The following is a 19,036-nucleotide window of genomic DNA, read 5'->3' on the forward strand; positions in this document are numbered from 1 at the left end:
CAAACATAGAACAGAAGGCAGTGGTGAAAAGAAGCAAAAGAGATGTGATCACAAGCCAAAGGAATGCTTCTAGCCACCAGAAACTGGAAGAGGCAAGTAATTTTCCCCCTAGAACTTGTGGAGGGAGGGCAGCCTTGCCAACACCTTGGTTTCAGCAGAGTGGTACTGATTTGGGACTTTTGTCCTCCAGAATTTTAAAAGAATAAATTTCTGTTGTTTTAAGCCATCTCGGTTGGTGAGAATTTATTTGTGCAGCTACAGGAAACTAATACCAGTTCCATCTCATTTTAATCATATGGAGAGATTGGTATAACTACAAATGCAATCAAGACACAGAACTATTTCATCACAGCAAAGGCCTCCCTCGTGATAACCCTTCTAGTTTCTGCCTTTAAGAATCTTTTTTATGACTTTTTAAAATGTAATGTCCAGGGTTTTTATTTGTAGTTAGTGAGAAGAATTGAGAAAATTACATCTAAATGTAATTTTAAACGTAAACGTAAATGAAGATGCATCTTCCATCTTTTCTGGGAGTAGAAGTCTCCAGAGTCTGTTGTTAACAAAGTGTGCTGTGGTTTCCCTCCCAAGTAATATGCAATTCACATGTGAGTCCAATTGTATATGCTACTTCTATCTGTTGTGAATTTTACTGTTACCCAAAGGCAGGTACACAGCTTGCAAAACTACTCATATATTTTAATGGCTATTAAAGGCATTCTGTCTGCTCTGTATTTATGTTTTAAATTTAAATCTCATTAAAAAAAGACAATGGGTTAGCAAAACCGCTTCTCTTCAAAATAAAACTTTGACTAGGAGAGGATATGCATTTGCCCCAACAAATAACAACTAGAATTCTTTTTTTTAAAAGGAAATGAGATTTTTTTTTCCAAAATAAAAGTCATCGAGGGCTGCATTTTTATAGGAAATTCGGAACAGATAAAAAATAAAAAGCATAACAACCCCAGTCTTGTAATCCCACCTCTCTGCATTAATTACTGACATATTTTTTATTTGATTATGTCTATGCGATGGGTCTCACCAAAGGAAAGGAGCCCAGGTATGGAGTTGGCAAATGCCATTTGGCCTTAGTGTACATGTCTGGATGCTGTTCACTCCTGCTCCCTAAATCTCTCTCCCCCTTTAGAGTCTGCCTCTGATTACTATTTCTTTTTAATCAAAACAGTATTTTAAACAGCCTCTTTAGAACACTATTCTTCCAACCACTGTGTAATCAGGTGAGGTACACCTGCCTGGGACTCTAAGCCTCTGATAGTCCTTTCCCAATGAACTCGGTGTCACCTCCTGTGGAGTACTTAGGTTCCACTACTGGCACATTGGAGTTCTCTTCGCCCCAGCCCGACACCCCCATCCTCTAGAGTGGCGGGAATAAAGGATAAGCCTCATTGGGTGTGCAGCCCGGAGACCCGAGCGCGCGGGGGCATGGCTGGGCATCCCCTCCCTCTCCAGCTCCAGAGACAGCGCACCCTCCGGCCTCGGGAGCAGCGGCGCCCAGCGATCCCGCGCAGGGCTCTCCTAGGCCGCCAGTGACATCACGGGCGAAGCGGATTCCAGGCGCCCGGCTCCTGGTTTTGAGAGACGTAGGTCGGTTAGTCCGTCTCTGTCTGTGGGCCGCTGAAGAGGGCTCATCGCCGGTTCCGCGCCGCGGGGCGACAGGACCCGGAGGAGGAGGGAGAGCGAAGGCGGCGAGGGAAGGAGGACCCCGGCAGGCGACAGCATGCAGTTCAGGCCGGCGCACTTCCCGCGGCCTCTCCTGCTGGGGCTGGGCCTCAGCGCCAGGTGAGTCCGGGAGCGTGAGTGACCGGAGCCCAGGGGAGCTGCGGGCGCGAGGCTGGTCCTACTGTATGTTACATATGGGAGCTAAAGGCACACAGTTCAGCTCTATGCGTTTCCTGCCTCTATTAGAGTTTCTAAGATCAGAATTCTGATCCACTGTGGCCGCCAAGGCCTTTTGGAAGAACTTCAGGACTGCTTCCTGCGCAGGGACAAAGGATTTTTCTTACCAAAGACATGTTTCTGTCCAGCCCCAAGAGTAGTGAGCATATAGTCTACAAGTAACAGAGACCAAAGACGTGGAATAGAATCAAGTTACAAGGAGGAAATTGTTACCAGCGAATGTCCCTGCCACAGCCTCTTAACGCAGGTGTCTGGTTTTAGGGTATAGAGAGCCAGAGAAAGCAGACTGGCTTTAGGATACCTGGAACGTTGTACAAAATAGAAAGAGGCGAGAGAGAGAGAGAGAGAGAGGGAACGAGAAAGAATGAGAAAGAGAGAGAGAGAGAAAAAAAGAGAGAGAGAGAGAATGAGAAAGAGAGAAAGGAAAGAAAGAACAAAAAATGCACAGTACTCTGAAATGACCTGGTTTAACTTCTGGAGGAGGCTAAGCGGTGTGGAGAAAAAATGCATAGATTTTCATTTGTGCGTCCTCTGACCTGAGCTAAACACACAGCAAATAGGGCCAGTTATAGTTAGAAACACATTTAGAGTACTGATGTCCTCTCACTGACTCCAGATGTGGCTTTTTAAAGGTATTATTTATAGGTAAGAGAATACACAAATTTTAAGTGTACAGCCACATTGAGTTTGGGCAAATACGTGTAAATTAAGATACAGAATATTTATTTACATTACTCCAGAAATTCCCTGAGTATCCCTCTTCAGGAAACACCTACTGAAATGTAAACACTTTTCTTATTTCTGCCACCATAGTTTAATTTTGTCTGTTCTTTAAATTTTAATAAATAGAATCACGCAGTATATACACTTTGTGCAGTTTCTTTCACTTAGTAAACAGTCTCAAATTCATGCATATTTTCAAATCAGTAGATTGCTCCTTTTTAGTGCTGAGTGATATTCCATTGTATGAAGAAACCACAATATGTTTTATCCTTTTACTTGCTCATGGGGCATTTGAATTGTTTTCAGCCTTTGTCTTGTAAAACAAAGTTGCTAAGAACATTCTTGTAAATCTTTTTTCAGATATTTAGGAATCTCTCTCTCTTTCTCTCCCTGTAATTGCTGGGTTATAAAATAGGTATAGTTTAACATTATGAAACAGAGGCCACCTGTTTTTCACAGGTTTTGCACCATTTTTTTTACTATGACCAGTAACGTAAGAGCAATCTAGCTGTTTCACATCATGGAGAACACTTGAAATTTTAATCTTAATTTTAGCAACTCTAATCTGCAGTTTGCCTTTTAATTTTATTAATCACACTCTTTGCAAAGCAAGTATTTTTTCATATTGGTGAAATCCAAAAAATCATCTTTTAATGATTAGTGTTTTTTTCCTTACCTAACAAATATTTTCATACCACAAAATCATAAAATTATTTTGCATATTCACTTCTAGAAACATCATCGTTTTAGCCTTTATCTTTACAATCAGCTCAAATTAATTTTTTGTGTTTGGTGTGAAATAGGGGTCAGGGGTTTTGGTTTGTTTGTTTTATTTTTCCAAATGGATATCCAGTAAGTAATTTCAACATTATTGCTAAAAAAGCAATTCTTTTCCCATTGGATTGCATTGCAGTCAGTTGAAAAGCATTTCACTGTAATTGTGTGGGTCTATATCTAGCATTGTGATTTTGTTTCATTGACCTATTATCTATATATCTTTATGATAACTTGAGGTTATATACTTTAAGGTACTTTTATAGAAGTTCTTCGAATCAGGTGATGTAATGTCTCAAATTTGTTCAAGAAAGAACAAATGCTTGTTTTTCCAGCTCCTTTGAATATGTACGTATATTTTAGAATCAATTTCTTAGGTCTTACAAAATGTCTATTGGAATTTGATTCAGATAGCAATGCACCTTCAGAAAAGTTTGAGAATTGACACCTTAACAATTATAAATCCTCCAAGCAATAAGTCTGATATATCTTTCATTTACATATATCTTTTTTAAAGTTCTCTCTGCAATGTTTTGTAATTTTTAGTGTATCACACTTGTACATTTTGGGTTAAATTTAACCCAATACAATTTATGTATTTTGGTGCTATTGCAAATGGCAATATATTTTCCAATTGTTGCCAATTTTTAGAAATATGATAAAATCTTGAATATTTACTTCATATCCCTCAACTTTGTGACATTTGCATAGTTTTTCTACATATTTTGTTGCTGAGTCCTAAAACATGTCTTATAAACACAACTATTTTGTCTGGAATAAATATGGTTGTGTGTTTTTCTTTTCAATTATTATGTGCTTTTTTTTCTTGCCTTATTTCACTGACCTTTTTCATTTGACTAGGTTCACTAGCATAATGCCAAATAGGAGTGTGGAGTGTGGATACCCTTACCTTTCCTCAGTCTCAGGGAGAAATCATTTAATATTTCACCATTAAGTATTCTGATAACTATAAGCCCCTTTACCAGACTAAGAAAGTCCCTTCTTTTCCTAATTTTGCTGGGAGTTTTTACATATGAGTGTTAATTTTTGTCATTTATTGCATCTATTATAACTACACATTTCTTACTTGTATGTTATTATGGTGAATAACAGTTTCATATTTGATTGTTGAAATAATCGTGCATTCCTGGGACGAACTCAATTTGGTCATAATATCTTGCCATTTAGATATTGCTAGGTTTTATTTTTATTTATTTATTTATTTAGACACAGAGAGATGGGGGGGCAGAGGGAGAGAGAGAATCCCAAGCAGGCTCCAGGCCCATTGTGGAACCAGTCGCAGGGCTCGATCCCATGCCCTTGAGATCATGACCAGAGCCAAAATCAAGATGCTTAACTGACTGAGCCATCCAGGCACCCCATTAGGTTTTATTTCTAATGTCCTATAGATGAATTTTGTGTTATGTTCATGTATGGTATTGCTTTGTAGTTTTCTTTCGTTGTAATATTCCTTTCATATTTTGTTATCACTTTATCACTTAAATGTTATCACATTTAAGAAAGAACAAATTTGAGACATATTGGTCTCAGGAAATAATCTGGAAAATGATTTTTTTTCTACTTTCTGAAAAAAGTTTTGTAAGACTGGTGTGATTTCTTAAATGTTTGATAGCATACAGCAGTGAACTAATTAGTGCCTAGTTTTCTTTGAAAGAAGACTGACAATAATTCAATTTTTCATAGATATAGATATAGGTTTTCTATTTTGTAAATTCATTTTAATAAGTTGTGCTCTTTAAAGAAGAGTATCAATTATATCTAAATTGTTGAATTTGGGAAGCATGAAGATGTTCATATTTCCATTTATAATTGCAATAATTATAGATACAATAGCCATATCCTCTCCTTCATAATTTTAGTAATTTTATTTTCTTGGTGAGTCTTACTTAGGATTTTTCAAGTTCATTTTTCCCCCAAAAAAGCTTCTATTGGCTATGCTAATTTCTCTTCTCGGTTGTTAGTTTTTACTTCATTTACTCCCATTCTTCCCTTTATTATATTCTTCCCAGTATCTACTCTGAGTGTATTTTGCTCTTCATGTTCTAGTTTCTTAGGGTAGAATCTTTTAAATTGCTTTCGAATTGTTTTACTTTTTAAGTATTAAACCTGAGTATAAATTTTCCTCTAAAACTATTTTAACATTTCCTTATAAATTTGGGGGTTTTTATTGTTTGCTTTAATTCAGGTTGAAATATTGACTAATTTTTTGTATGCTTTCTCCTTTGACCTATGGTTATTTAGAAGTATTCAACTTAATTTCCAATCACTTGGGAATTTTTCTGATATCTTTTTGTTACTAATTTCTAGCTTAATTCATTTTTCCTGGGAATGTATTATATGATTTTAATCATGTAAAATGTATTGAGACATACTTTATTGTCCAGCATATAATCTATTATAGTGAATATTCCTTGTATATCTGAAAAGAATGTGTGTGTGTGTGTGTGTGTGGTTTTGTTTTTGTTTTTTTATTTGGCGTGTGAGGTATTTCATAAATGTAAATTAATTTCTGTGGTAGTAATATTCAAAATTTCAATATTCTTATAAAAATCCCCAACTATGAATTAAGGATTTAGTACTATCAACTTTTTTCACCATGTTTTTTGAAGTATCTTTCTGAGAGGCAAACTTTCTTAGGTTTTTCTTCTTGATGAATTGACCATTCTATCATTAAGAAACCTCCCTCTTATCTCTGGGAATATTCTTTTTTTCACGTAAAGTCCACTTTATGTGATATTAATATAGCGTCTCCAGTTTGCTTCTTTTCTTTTCAAATCAGTAGAACTTTATTTCCAGTTTTTCTTACCAATAATATTAGGACAGAGCCTGTTCTTCCCTCTGGGATAGTTACTTATTTTACGTATTTATTCCAATCATCTGTAAGCATTAAAAAGAAAAAAAGTTACATAATGCACCTTTAACTTGGCACTTATCACTTAGGCTTGGTGAGTTAGGGACACTAAGGTAGAATGGAGAAGTTCTGAAACCTGTGCCTCACCAATCTAAAAGTTAGAAGATGGGCTGGCATAAGCCCTTTGAAATTGTTTTCACTTCAAAGATTATGTATGTGTACATTTTCTAGGTAGAGATCTGAGCTTTCTCCAGAGGATTTCTTACGTTCCCAGCTAAGCAAAGGACATAGCTGAGGCAGCATTCTTAAATCTATAAATATCATGTGGATGGCTTCCCTCAATCAGAAGATGTAACTCTAGCCACTTTGTGCCTAGTGTTATTCACTAAAACTAATTTGTGCTAATCCCTTAACAATGCTTTATCATTGAAATTTTGGTTGCTACAGTTTATGCCTCAGCGGTTTTTACATCCGTAATTAGCCTTTTTTTCTATTATGAAAATTTTAAAATACATTTGAGCAAAAGAGATTTTAATAAGGCCATAATTATCTCATGCTTATAGATACAAATTAGAAATAAAATGAATCAAAGAAATACAATGATCATTACATAGGGAACAATTTCTGCTGAAAAAAGCACTCAGGCCCTGTGAAACTCCCTCCTATTTCATGTTTTTTATAAGTGTATGTCGGAGCACACAGTATGTGTACATCCTGGAATTGCATTATGGAAGGGCAGTATCAAGAGGATTCCCGTTATGGACACGGATTCAGGTGACTTGAATGTGGTATCAGCCCTTGCAGTATCTTCCATAGTGATTATGGACAGGTCATACTCCCTGTCTAGGACCCAGTTTCTGCTCTCTGGGACCAATGTTATCTATTGGAAATGTAGTGTGAACCACACATAGAAGCAATAGGTATTTTAAAATTTTATAGTAGCCATTAAAAAGAGTAAAAAGATAGCAGTGAAGTCAATGTTAATAATATATTTTATTAACCCAATATCAACATTATTATCATTTCAATATGTAATCAATATAAAATATTATTAAAGTATTGTATAATATTTTTTCAAGCTAAGTTTTTAAAATCTATTGTATACTTTATGCAGCATATCTCAATTTCGATTAGTCACATTTCAAGGGCATGACTTCAACATCTGACTACCTGCTATTGTACTGGCATATACGCTTATATAAAATTACTGCTTATATAAATGGAAGTTAATGAGAAACAAAAACTCATCTTTAGAACTTTGATTTGTGGCTTTATTATATCTCCTATGTCTCTGATTTGTATGTTCAATTATTTCTCTATCTTCTTGAAGACATGAAATAAAATTGTGCTAATTTAATATCCCTATCTGCTAATTCAATCATTTGTGACTATGGCTCAGTCTGGATTGACTGAATTTCTCATTATGGGTTGTGCTTTCCTGCCTCTTTGAATATCTGGTAATTTTTTATTGGATGGCATTGCATTGTAAAGGTGACATTATTTGGTACTGCATATTTTCAGATTTCTAAAATTTTCCCTGAGTCTTGTTCTAGAATGCTGTTATTTGGAAACAGATTGATCCATCTAGGTTCTGCTTTTATGTTTTATTAGGTAGGACCAGAAGGATGTTCAGTCTAGGGTTAATTTTCTCCACTGCCCAGGCAAGTTCTTTCTTAGCACACTGCCGTGTGAATTATTAGGTTTTCCACTACGACTTATGGGAACTGGTGTTATTCTTGGCCTCCTGTGAGTGCTAGAAACTGTCCCCTGTAATGCATTTGGTTGGTTTTTTCCTCGACCTGACATGGTTTCCTTATGTGCACGTAGTGATCAGTACACCTGAGGGCAAGCAGAACGTGCCATCCCACGTAAGCCAAATGGACGTGTACATTGTCTTGTGCTGAAGGCAGGTAAGACCCAGCAGACTCAGGTAGCTTTGTACCTCTCCCCTGAACTGTCTAAAAGAATTTAGACAGGAGGACTAAACCAGGAAGAGAACTATTACCAGGGATAACTTTTAGCCACAAGACTTTTTTGCATGCCATGGGAACCGTTTGTTCACCAAACTTTTGCTCTTCTCATCTTCCTGTGAATTGTGTTCCTCTTCTTTGAAGTCCCAGACCTCTGCCCCGTTCTCCTAAGCTCAAGATGGTATATAAACCTTAATTACCTACCTGCCTTGGAGTCTCATATTTTTATGGGGCTCCCATATGTATGAAATGAAATTTGTTTTTCTCTTCTTGATCTGTCCTTTTCAATTTTATTATTGGCCAGCCTAAAAGGAAAGAAAGGAATTTTTCACTATCATTCAGTCGAGCATAATTGGACTTTCCTTTCACTGTAAGGATTGTTGATCATTCTCAAGTTTTCTGATTTATCTTTCTTTGCACATGAAATCTACCTGACCTTCACAAAATGAAATAGGATGCCACTAATGTACTTTATTTCCCAATAAAGTTAACACAATATAGATTGTTTTAAAGAAAGCATGTTGTTCTTCAATATCATTTTATCTTGCTCCACTTATAGGTATTTAATTATTTTTCAATTAGCTCTATAGAGAACCAGGCAAATTTAAATCACAGTTATTCTTTGGAACTTTCTGCCTTTTTTTCTACCTTTAGAGCTGAAATTTAATAATCACATATTTATTCTTCTAGAAAAAAAAGAAATGCTTAAAATTGTGCACTTAGGCAGATGCTTCTCAACATATGTTAAAACTTACTACAAAAACATAATTTGTAAACCCCCATGATGCAATGATATTCAAGACAGAGGAAATAACATTCCTAGAGTTGCAACTGTATATTTGACTTTTGAATATTTTATAATTTAACTGTCTCAGAAATATTTGTAGTTCCTGGCTGCCAAAATATTAATGATGGTTAAATTAGGTAAGAAAAATAACCATAATTATTTTTTATGGTGATTTTTTACAAGGTAAAGGGTAAAGTCTTTATTTTAAAAATTTACATGTTTATTAGCACAAAAAATTAGAGTAGACATTCCTACTAGTGAATTTGGAAAGGAAACTTCTGAAACATAAATTTATATGAAGACTGTGATAGATTCTTCTTAAATCATCCTCCACTGTCAATTCATCAAGAAAACAAAACAAAATGAAAGAATGGACTTGAAAAACAAAACCCAAAGAATCAACGTGTACCTTGTTGGTATGTTACTGTTTAATTATTTATGTTACGGAATACTTATGATGCTCCATCCCTGTGAGCAAATTTGAAAATGAATATGGTATTATCCATGTTTCATTTTGCAAAAGAAGATATGATTTAATTGACTTTAATACAAGGGCACTGTCTTTTCTCCTCCTTCCCTTTTTCCTCCTGTTGCCCTCCTTCTTTTCATTCAAGAGTTCTTATACGCATTTTGTTATGATGCAGGTTAGAGTCTGAACCACATAGGTTCAAACAAGAACTACCTGCAAAAAGTGCTGTGGCATTAAGTGGCAAGTTCATTTTTCCTGCCACTAAAAACTGCTTCACTCCTCTGTGGTCACCAATAACAGGTGGTTTTCTAGCTCAAAACTTCTGGAAACCTAAGTTCTATGTAAAGAAATATCCATAATATCTGCTTAGACAGTATTGAATTCTTTTCAAATTTTGGGGAATGTGAGATTGAAGATCTTGGTTCAAAAGTATATTACTCAGTATTTGCTGTTTTTTATTTAGTAGCTCAAAGGATCAGCATTGTTTTAAAGTAAAGAAATGTGTTAACTGCAATTAGAAAAATAATAGTCATTGTATAATAACAACAGGGATAAAAGGTCTTCATTTAAGTAAGACATCTTATAAATTTTATGGTTTTGCCCAGTCCCACCTTCTCATGAACAATTTTTGTAGCTGAAGCGCTATTGCACTTATTAGTCCATAATTTTCCCCACATTGAACATATATTAGGGCCCTGGTGAGATTTTCTTTGTTGTCCATCAGGAAAACTCATTATTCAGTGTTCAGCAAAAGCAAAGAATTATGCTTTTTTTGAAGTGGCAAATCCCATAGAGATAAGAAAGCCATTTAATCTTGACAATTGGCTCTTCCCCTCAGGAGGTGGCAGGTAAAGTCAGTAAAAAGCAATTTAATGACAAGAATAATGTAACCAATATAGAAACTCATTTAAGATATGCACAAATAAGCATGGTCAAAGAAAATAAACATGTGTTGGTTTAATAGATACAGCATAGAATGACTGCACTTTTTAAAATGACTTCGTTCTGTAGAAGTATTAAATTGCTATTCCAAGACAGCCAGTAATTTACTTTGCAAGGAAAGATGTTTAGATATTCAAAGAAGTAACATGAAGTGTTCTTTAGTTCTTGGTGAAAAAAGGACCAGTGGGGTGCCTGAGAAGGACTGTGTTTTATTCTGTGGAACCTTTTTTTCCTTCATGCTGTGGTTCTACTGTTGGTTTCTTTGTTAAGTATGAAGTGACTTGTTAGGGAAAGGGACATCACAGGCAAGGAATGAAATTCGACCAACTTCTGGTAATTTTTGCATCAAGCAAGTGACTTTAGCAGATGGTCGATTATAGTCCTCCCAAAAGGGGGCAACTTGGGGTGGTCTCTCCTCGGCCTTCAGATCTGCAGCAGTCATACGATACATTTATTTGTATTCTAGTTTAAGGAAATGTTATATGTTGATGACACCTCAGGCTCCTCTTTTTCTCTCCCTTAATCTAACCTTAGTACCAATCAAGTAAGTTTGATGTTGGAAGCCGTTCCAGTATAACTTCTCTGAAATACTCAAAGAAATCTGAGCTAGTTTTCCTTAGTTCCACTCGCAAAATAAGGTTTCCACACACCACTTCATGGGACTCTATATGCATTTATTCATTTGTGATCAGTTTTATGCCATCTGAAGAGTCAGATTGTAGAAATTTATTCCTCCTATATTTATAAGATATTAATATGCCAGTGATGGGTTTTTTTGCAGGAGGCAGGGTTACTTTTCTGGACAGAAAATGTAAAATGCTCCTAGGAATGTACGTTTTTCCTCTGCCACTAATCTTTCATCCCTGCCAACTGAACTGCTGGAAATACTGTTTTGTTTTGTATTACTTCAAGAAAAAAAAATGGAAGCAAGTTAGATTTCACATAGTAACTTCGAGTACCTAATAACTAGCCCAGTGTTTGTTTTGTTTTTGTCTTATAAAGATGAAAAGTAACAGATTTAATAAAAGGTTATAATTTTCCTGGAAAAGTCTGACATGGAAGAAGGTGCAATTGGAGAAAACCCATAGAACCACCTTGCCTTCCCTCATGTCATCAAAGCAGGCACATAATCTTCAGTGTACCCGCCTTTAAACTGTGTTAAAACATCTATCATCTTAGGAGCACCTGGGTGGTGCAGTCAGTTAGGCACCCAACTCTTGGTTTCAGCTCAGGCAGTGATCGCAGGTTGTGAGATCAAGCCCCCCGTGGAGCCCTGCGTCGGGCTCTGCACTCAGCACAGAGTCTGCTTGAGATTTTCTCCCTCTCTGCCCCTCCCACTCATGCTTTCTCTCTCTTCTTCTACAATAAATAAATCTTAAAAAATGAAACAAAACGTATATCATCTTATAGCAGAAAATATAGACTGTAGTATGAATATCAGTATGTTTCACAAACTTAATTCTAGAAACTCCTGTCAAGCGTCTATGTCAAAATGTTGGATGCTTTTCCATTTTCCTAAAAATAAAAAATCTGAACCATGCATCTAATCATATGATTTAAAGATATTAACATGCCCCTGATAATGTTAAGTGTATCTCTAAGCAATCCCAGACATAAGAAGAAAGTAGAGGCTCCTCCATGAGGCAGGAAGTCTTTTGAGGACAGAGTCTAAGTCTTAGGATTCTTAATGCTCTGCATGGATCATTTTTGAGTCTGGCAAGTGTGCTAAATATATATATATATATATATATTTGAGAAAACAATCAGATTTTTGTGTTCTCGGGTGACCTCTAAGCACTATTCCCACTTTTATAAGAGGCTGTGTCTTTCGGTGTTTATATAATACATTGGGAGGATATGGTATGTTTAATAGAGTCCCATGAATATTATGATCATACTTTTGACAACAAGAAATTCCTTTTCAGTTGCATTTCTAGTTTTAGCCCTACTCATATAATTATGATACTTTTCAAACAAATTATACATAGTTGAACTATTCCAGAATTCTGACTTCAAGGAGTAGACAACACATTTTTTAAAATATCCTCTGGTTCCTCCTAATTATTTGCCTAGGAATTACTTCATTTATACCTACTGTATTCTCTCTCTCTACCTTCTTTCTATGTCTTTCTCTGTGAATCACACACATACACATACACAATCAAACTGCTACCTCCTACCTGGTTTCTTTCATCCATGTAATAATCTTAACCTGACACATCTTCTTCCTATGCTTCTGAGGTAGGGAGGCTGTAGGGACTCCATTTTAGAAAGGTTCCTTCTCTGCTAGTTTTCTGTTAGGCTCCATTGACTCATGTTCTATATTTTGCATGTGAATAAGCCACAGAAGCTATGCTCCCACTCCAAGTGGGAAGCAAGAAAGTTAATCATCTGAGTTTCGTCCTAAGCCCCAAACAGCTGATAACACCTAGAAAGAGCCAGATCCCAAACACTTCCAGGTCATCAGCTACGAACAAACCTCAGCTGATCATCAATACCCACTAAAGAACACCTGTTATTCACCTGTCACTCACCTTTGATCAGACCCTACCCTGGATTCCTGAAAGAACACGTACGCTAGACCTCTTTCTGATATAAACCCCAACCCCAAGCAATGGACTCACTCTCCTTTCCTTTCTGAGTCTCCCAGCCACTCCATCTGTTCTACTCTATCACTTATGCTATTTAATAAAACTCTGCTTTCACTTTCTCTGGCTAGCATTTGATTTCGATCCTGCATGAAGTCAAGGAGTATTTTGGCTGGTATTGCGGGACACTCTCGGGTTCTCAGACGCAGCCTGCCTACATCACTATCCATCCAATTCATACTTCCTCTTTCCTTCAAGCAGATCATCTGATTGTCTCTAAAAAGTCTCTCCCTGACCAGTTTTCAGCCAGCATCAAGTTATAGAGTGAGTCTGCCATATGCTTGCATATGTATTGCCTTCTATTTTTTAAAAAATTTTTTATATGAAATCAATTAACATATAGTGTATTACTAGTTTCAGAGGTTGAGTTTAGTGATTCATCAGTTGCATATAATGCCCAGTGCTCATTACACCAAATGCCCTTTTTAATGCCCGTCAACCAGTTACCCCATCCCCCCACCCACCTCCCCTCCAGCAACCCTCCATTTGTTTCCTATAGTTAAGAGTCTCTTGTCTCTATGACTGTGTTGTATTTTATTTTTCCTTTCCTTCCCCTATGTGCATCTGTTTTGTTTCTTAAATTCCACATATGAGTGAAATTGTGTGGTATTTATCTTTCTCTGACTGACTTATTTCACTTAGCATAATGCCATCTAGTTCCATCCACGTCATTGCAAATGGTAAGATTTCATTTTTATGGCTGAGTAATATTCCATTGTATATATTTATTCTAATATTAAACTTTTCAGTATATATATATTCCTCATGTAGCTCTATTTATTCTTATATATGAACTCTTTAAGAAATTATAATTCTGGTCTATACTATATGTCCTAGTGAACCATACCTTATATTATTCAACCTCCTCAAATATACAACCCCAGGAAATAAGTTCCTTCTTTTTAAAGAAACATTTCATTTCCAGAATACTGCACTATATAATTTTAAATTAAAGTACAGAAAAGTTTAAAGACAAAAATTAATGCCTCCTGTAATCCAAGTACTTAAGCACTGTTGCCATTTTTTGAATCAATTCATAACAAGGGTATCAACATATAAGAAAAGTTGAATAATGATTTGTGATTACATGAGTTCACTTAACAAGTTGCAAATGCCTTGATATAAATCAAACTCTGAATTTAGATTAATTCTAAAAGCTGATTACTTTCAACCTTGATAGTTCATGTTTAACAATAGATTACAATGCAGATTTCGGTAGTGTTGCTTAACCTATCATTGGCATATTTAGATCATTTATTTGGTTGCAATTAAGGATCTTGGTAACTAGGATTTACAAATAAATTAACCAAAGGAAATAACTTATTACCTTAATAGTTTAAATGGGGCTTTACCTAATTTCTCTGAGTGGGTAATTTTAGTTGACTTGGTTCTGAGTTATGCCTGCATCAAAACTTTGGATCTTAATAAACCATCTCATATCTTGGACTTTAGAAGCAGTGCACGTGAAAAACATTAGCTAAAAGCACAGCTATTATTTATGGTATGTTTTGTTTAAACAAGGTAAAGATCTTGAAATTTATTCTATTTGTGTGAAAACTTACCAAAATGCTCCACGTTAAGTGGGGCAAAAGGAGAGAAAAGGGCTGAATTGACTCTTTGTTGTTGTTTATGACAAGAATGAGACAATTTTATATGTGCTAAAAAAAAAACCTGTTGGATATATAATTCTGGCTCTCAAATTAATGATCTTGGATTCTGAAAGTGCTTCAGTAGTTTAGCTGGCCAGTTTCATCATTTTATGCCAAGTGATAGAGATTTTAATTGTTACATTACATTAGGAAAAAGAATACAATAAGGAGTATTTCAAAATAAAACATAGTTATTATAGGCTGCACACTGTAATTTAAGTCCTGACTGCTGGCCTCTTCTTACAGTGACCACACAATGTAATGGCATGAGTCTGGATTAACCAGGCATGGCCCAACTCAAGCACCCTCTTCTATAGAAAGATTCTACCCTACCAACTATTGTGACATCTAGTTTAAAGTTTACCTATTTTTTTCTTTTCATTTCGATTCAGAAGTTGAATCTTTTACGTAGACTTTAAGCAACTGAAGATGAAATGATAATCAGTCCTTTTCCTAAGATCCACTAAGCACAATAGCACTGATACATTTATTGAACAGAAAATAGTATAGTTTGCACGTTAGTCTATTAACTGCTTCATATTCACTGGTTTAGCATCCAGGGAGGATGACAACACAGTTCTAAAATGAAATCAATCCACCATCTTAGTTATAAAGTATTGAAAAGCAATTGTTGAGATTAAAATGATAGGCAGCAATAGGTTAGGCTCCTGAAAAGGATATGAAACCCTGGTCTCAAATATCATGCAATATAAATGTATTCTTTGTTAATCTGTAGAACCAAAAAGGAAGCATTTAATCCTTTTATGTTGTTTCAAAGTTATGATCTCAAAGATCATTCAGTTTTGAGCATTTGAACCTCTATAAACTAGTTTACAAAGCTTATGGAGTAAGTTATAAGTCAGGGAGCAGGGACGAAAAAAAAAGTGCAGAATCTTCCTGAATTTTCTAAACTTAAAGAATTCAATCTCTTAGCTTTCAGGAGTTTTATATGAAGCCACCATGAATAATAATCTTTGCTTCAGGGAAAGTGTCCAAAAGTCTTGTTAAATCAAACTTACCCTTGATCTGAAGGAGGCAATTATAATGATGTCATTTCTTGAATTATCTTAAATAAATTTAGAATCTGAAAGAACCATAATGATTAGTGAGCTCATACAGATTAAGGGCAGCTACAAATACCAGTAAGGACATCCCCTCCCATTCGTCATCACCCAGTCCATTCTCCTTCTGCACAGAGTAGTTCAACAAGTATTTTTATTTCTTTATACTTTACCTGTTCCTAAAAGTATGTATTTTATATTACAGTACACGACTTCAGTAGTAGAAGAACAAAGGCCTAGATAGATAGAAAATAGATGGATAGAAAATGTTTGCTAGATGTGCTCCATAAAATAGTCTTTAAAAATTATGGGGGCCCTCAAAGACAAAAACATTCCAACTATGATACAACTAAAATTGTTACTATCTTATTGGTAAAATTTAGAATCACTTCCCTTAAAATGTTGTATAAAATCTGGCTTTCAAATTTAAAATCCAGAGTTATTTTAATGTGGAAAGTTCAGTGAGTATTACAGTGGTATCTCCTACTATTTTGACTTTTTTTGATTTTCAAGCACCCACCCACCTACCCCCCCCACACACACATTGGTTTATTGCCCTATTGCTTGACATGTATTTTCTCTTATGATTTTAAGTTTTTATTTTTCTTTTCAATTACTCAGGTTTCAATTAACATCTCAATGATTTAACATTTAGCACACTGATTTATAATAATTACAATACTTAAAGTTCTTGTCATAAATGTATGAAATTGGGTTATTTACTGACAGGTTTTTTTACATGAATACAATTCATTAGTACAAATGATTATTTTTCTCTTATTTTTAAGAGTCTATAGATTGAAATGCGGAGGTTTTTTTTTTTTTTTTTTTTTTTTTACCTTTTAGCTTTATTCACTGTCTATGTTTTTCGTAATCCGACTGAATAAAAGGATTCAGGTCTAGTGAGTCTAATTCCAAGTCGATGCATAATTGCAACTACCCTACCATTATACAAAGAATGATATTATTTATACTTTAGTATTCATTCAATTTAACTAAAATGTTTTAAAAATTACACTTGACTGAGTTGAAACATTTTCACACCTGAAAGTTTTCCTATATGTTAAGTCCTGTTCTTTCTTTGAGCCTCTTATATTTATATTTTTATTTTCTTACATCTAAGAAATGGTGACTTTAGCAATGCCTTAAATTGGATTCCCCTCAAAACCTTTATTAGCTTAATAGATCTCAGTTTTATGAAGTCTAACCAAGATCCCATTTCCTCCTTAAAATAGTCTCCCTGGTTTCTGATAATACTCAGAACATTATCTGTTTTTGTTCCATGTTATTTTTTTCTGATACACATATTTAACTTCAAATATTAGAGAGTTTCTTCTACTAATCAGTGAAGTAAATTATGGCCTTTTAAAAAAAAAAGATTTTGTTTATTTATTTGATAGAGAGTGCGCATGCACGAGCAGGGAGGGGGGAGGGAAAAGTGGGCTCCCCACTGAGCAGGGAGCCTGATGTGTGGGGCTCAATCCCAGGGTCCTAAGCCAAAGCCATGACGCTTAACTGACTGAGCCACCCAGGTGCCCAGTTATGGCCTTTTGAATTTGATTTCAGACTACTAGAACATTCTTTAAAAGGGCAAGTATAAGAAGACTTGCTCACACATGTAGACATGCAGGTGTATCACATTAATACATATGGACAACTTAGAAAAAACTTTAAAAAACAGAAAGGAATAATTTAAATAAAATGGAATATTAGGCAGTATTAAAAATGATGATATGTACTGAAATGAGACTCCACAGTTTGAGAAGCTAAATAAAAGTATATAAAAACATGCATTTGACATATTTTACTGAGCATTAAAATGGTATATTATAAAAATAACATAAAATAAAATTTGCTCATAAATACAAAAAATTCCAATACTGTTTATATTTTTGTATAAATTTAGTAATAAACTTGTATTTATGCATAATATAACTAGTAAAGATAAAAAATTAATTTTCTTTCATTCAAGAAAGCTTGGATTATACAGAATTCAAACAATAAAATTAAGATTAACCACAATGTCTAATGGTTTAAGATCTTTTTTGAATTTTATCAAAAATTCTGTTCAAGATTTTTAATTTTGCCAAAGAACTTCAAAGCAGAGAAACAAGACACACTTAATCAGGTCTCTCTGGAAAAATCTTAGTCAGTATAGCAATTTCCCCTTAATTTTTGAGCAAATATGCCAGGAATTCTAACTGCTAGCTTCTTTGTGCCACTTTTGAAATTATGTGTTTACCAATTCTTATTTAAGGATTTCAGTGTTCTTCGTACATGACCAGCTCAGCACAGTGCCATGTCACCTTCACATTTGATGTCTGTCCCTCCTGCTGGTCAACAGTTACTAGATTTGGTTGTTTCCTGTGTAGAATTTCCCCATATATTATCTTGCAGATTTTCTTACAGATTTTTCATCTATTTTGGGGTGTGGAAATGTCCATATATTTTTCATTACATCATGGGGAATTAGACACAAATTCCAAATGTGATTTCTGTTTTTCATCTATGTTAGACAGCTGTTTCTTTCAGTTAAATCTTTTTGTTGGATGGTGTGTGTGTGTGTGAGAGAGAGAGAGAGAAAGAAAGACTATTGCTTGCCTTATTTTATTTTATTTTTATTTTTGAGTTTTCCAAAAATTTATTGAAGCAGAAACAAGTTGGTCAGATACTTGTTGGTAAAAAGTAGCTCTAATGGTGTTCAAAAATACTTTTCAGAAAGTATTCTAGCACAAGTGTTCTTCATAAACTAGATTATGTTGTAAACTTTTTTTCTAAATCTTTCAGGGGTGTTAGTTCTTAAGACCTAGAGATTATTCCTATTTCAAATCTATCTTGTGCTCCTGAAAAACTGCAGAAAGTCACTTGAAAGCTGTTTCTTTAAGATAAGGATTTCTTTTTTATTTTTGCCAGTAGTATATTACTGCACCGAGCGTGTGTAATTTTCACTGAAGGTGGTTGTGATGCTGAGAAGTTTCATTGATAACCTGCCCAACTCTAGTTTCAACCATCTCATCAGAAGTATCCTTTCTGGGGGCGCCTGGGTGGCACAGCGGTTGAGCGTCTGCCTTCGGCTCAGGGCGTGATCCCGGAGTTATGGGATCGAGCCACGTCAGGCTCCTCTGCTGTGAGCCTGCTTCTTCCTCTCCCACTCCCCCTGCTTGTGTTCCCTCTCTCGCTGGCTGTCTCTATCTCTGTCAAATAAATAAATAAAATCTTTAAAAAAA

At 35.3% G+C, this 19,036-nt stretch overlaps 1 protein-coding gene and 1 pseudogene across 1 annotated transcript in view; one reads left to right on the forward strand and one right to left on the reverse strand.

The window, feature by feature from the left end:
- Positions 1 to 1,397: 1,397 nt before the first annotated feature.
- Positions 1,398 to 19,036, forward strand: part of LOC100464392 (zinc finger protein 133-like) — a 51,295-nt gene continuing 33,656 nt past the window's right edge. The window contains exon 1 of the mRNA XM_034645834.1: positions 1,398 to 1,797. The gene's annotated coding sequence lies outside the window, so the exon portion shown is untranslated. The remainder of the gene's footprint in view (positions 1,798 to 19,036) is intronic.
- The window catches only part of LOC105234415, a 15,662-nt pseudogene continuing 15,380 nt past the window's right edge, over positions 18,755 to 19,036 (reverse strand).

Source organism: Ailuropoda melanoleuca, chromosome 16 (assembly GCF_002007445.2).
Source record: "Ailuropoda melanoleuca isolate Jingjing chromosome 16, ASM200744v2, whole genome shotgun sequence".
NCBI lineage: Eukaryota > Metazoa > Chordata > Mammalia > Carnivora > Ursidae > Ailuropoda > Ailuropoda melanoleuca.